The following is a 3294-nucleotide window of genomic DNA, read 5'->3' as shown; positions in this document are numbered from 1 at the left end:
GGGAGACCACCTCAGGGATACTGTGGATACCTGATCATGGCATTGTACACCAGAAGCTAAACATTAATGAATGCCAACTATAATTTTATATATATAATGTGATGGTTCAGTGTGAGGTCGGAGGGATAGTGGATGGGGGGAGGGGGGTTCACAGTATGAGGGATATAAATGATGAACGTCTAAGTATTACCTTGTTTTGTACACCTGAAACTAATAAATAAATTAATTAATTAAAAAAAAATAAAATAAAATAAAAAAAAAAAAACAATTAGTTTAAACGTAAATGTATTAAAAGCTCCAATCAAAAAAGAAGGTGGCTGAATGGCTGAGAAAACAAGACCCTTACATATGCTGCCTATAAGAGACTCACTTCAGATTGAAAGACAAACACGGACTAAAATAAAAGTGAAGTCATGGAAAAAGATATTTAATGAAAATTTGAAATGGAAAAAAAAGTTGGGGTAGCAATACTTATACCAGACAGAATAGGCTTTTAAAAAAAAGGACTGTAATAAGAGACAAAGAAGGACCCAGTAATCCCAATTCTGGGTATTTATCTGAAGAGACCCAAAACAGTATTTGAAGGACATGAGCAATCATATGTTTACTACAGCATTATTTACAGTAGCCAAGATGTAGAGGCAATCTGGGTGTCCATTAATGGATAAATGGATTAAAAAGAGGTGGTACATATATGCAGTGGAATATTACTCAGTCATAAGAAATAATGGAACCTTGCCATCTGCAACAACATGGGTGGACCTAGAGAGTATTGTGCTGTATAGTGTAAGTCAGAGGACAAAGACAAATGCCATATGATTTAACTTATATGTGGAATCAGAAAACCAAAATAACCAACCAAACAAAACAGAAACAAAGTCACAGAACATTTTGATGGTTGCCACCTTGGAATGGGGTTGGAGGGTAGGAGAAAAATGGGAAACAATTAAGAAGTACAAATTGGTAGTTCCAAAATAGTCAGAGGATGTAGGGTATACCATAAGAAATGTTGTCAATAATATTGTAATAACTATGTATGGTTTCAGATGGATACTTGACACACATTATCACATTTATTGGGGTGATCACTTTGTAAGTTATATAAATGTCTAATCATTATGTTGTACACCTGAAACTATAATATTGTGTGTTACGTGTAATTGAAAAACAAAACAATTATTAAAAAAGAAAATAAGAAAATGAAGTAGCGAATTCCATGAAAATCTGTAGGAAAAGCATTCCCAGCAGAAGGAACAGCTAAGGCAGAAGCATTAAGCCTGGACCAGGACAGAATGGAAGGCTTGCTGTGTGCTAGGAGCTTCTGAAAGAGAAGGACTTGAATAGACTTGAAGAATGGGCAGGTCTTGAGCAAAGGAAGCTTCTGAGATAACATGTTGGCCTCTTCTATTGGCCTCTGCATGGTGCTCAGAAGCTCAGAGACCTGTAGAGAGGGCCTGGCAACCCCAGCACTTAAACTCCAGGATACACTCTGAGAACTGCTTGGCATGCTCCCATTCCTACCCCTACTTTCAGGACTTGGACTCTTACAACTTGAACTTGTTATAGACCTCATTCCAGGTTTCTCCAGCACCCGAACAGATTGAGGCCCACATGAGGGGCACAGATGGTTTGACTCAGTATCTCCATCCACTTCTGCCGAGAACCATGCCTCTTTCCCACTAGTAGTGTGGGGTTGCTGCTATTCCACAAAGGAACTCACAACCTCCTCCCTCTCCCAAAGAGCAAGACAGTTTGCTTAAAGTCATGAAAAAAAATCTGAACCTCCTCTAAACTGTGAGGATTTTTAGAGCCCTCTTCTTTCCCTGTCTTTTAACAAGTACTGAGATATAACTCTGGGCAACTACCTGTGCTAGGTGCTGGGCAGACAGAAATGAAAAGGCAGACATGGAGCTCACTCTCAATTCATCCAGCCCTATGAGACCCCTTGCAGTCCCAAGGGTTACAGTTCTTCTGGGTTCCCAGAGTTACCTGTGCTCATTTAAGTGCTTAGTTCCATCACTGGGAGCCAAGACCATGACACCCAAGGTAAGCCACTGGATTAGCTGCTCCTCCAACCCAAAGCAGACATACTGCTGTGGACAATGCCCAGCCCCCGACCCCCCCACCCCACTCACACACATGCAGCCCTTTCCTGCATAGGATTTCTGCCTTCAATACCAGTTCCATTCCCTCCCTTTTTACTGTCAATGTCTTATTGTGATTAAATGTATTTAATATATTACATATACATCTGTATATTGTATATATAGTAATATATTATATATGTACATATTTATATATGTAACAATGCATAAAATGTATCTGTACATACTGAAGCATTTGTGAGTGAAATGATGCAACTCCTGGAATTAGCTTTAAAATGTCTCATGTTGTCCAAAATTGGGAAGCGTGCATATATGAAACAAAAATAGGAAAAAATGAATAATTGTTGAAGCTGGGGTTTATTATACTATTGTCTCTACTTTGGGGAATATTTGAAAATTTCCAAAATAAAAAGTTAAATAGAAGTAAATAAATAAAGCATACATGTACAGATTAAGCAAATAATTATAAGCAAATGTCTGTATACACACCACTCAGGTGAAGAAAGAAAATTGCTAGTCCCCAAATCCTCTGTGTCTTCTCATACCCACCAGATATAAACATTATCCTAGCTTTTGTGAACTTCACTTCCTAGGTTTCTTTATTACCTATATAAGCATTCCTAAAGATTCCCAAATAACTTAGTATTGCTTGTTATTGAGTCATATAAATGGCATCGTATGGTATGTGTTCTTTTATCTCACCCATGGTCCCCTACAAGGAAGAGGCTGGATGCCAGGTCTCCTGACATTAGGGCAGAGGTATTCCACTCATCTAACAGATTTGTTCAAGATCATATACTCAGCAGTAGGACTGGGAAGATGGCCATCACAATGGTTTACATGAACTCTGTGAGGACTTTTGCCACCAGGTAGATTTGCATAGGAGGCAGACTGCTCAAGGTAGATTCAGTTCAAGGAGGTGTAGTTTGTGAAGGACCAAAATACTTTCACACAAAATACAGCCCCATGGGAGCAACTTTAAGGGACAGTGTCATAGAATGCGGGGTAGGCTAGTGCTTTATGGAAATTTACCCAGTACATGACCTATGATGTAGGCAGACTGAAAAATGGCTCCCAAGATGTCCATGTCCTAATCCTTAGAACCAGTAGATGGCAAAGACTTTACAGAGATGATTAAGTGAAGGATCTTGATATGGGGAGATTATCTTGAATGATCCAGGTGAACCCT

Source organism: Rhinolophus hipposideros (assembly GCF_964194185.1).
Source record: "Rhinolophus hipposideros genome assembly, chromosome: 7".
In the NCBI taxonomy this organism is placed as follows: domain Eukaryota; kingdom Metazoa; phylum Chordata; class Mammalia; order Chiroptera; family Rhinolophidae; genus Rhinolophus; species Rhinolophus hipposideros.
This window is presented reverse-complemented; position numbering follows the sequence as displayed.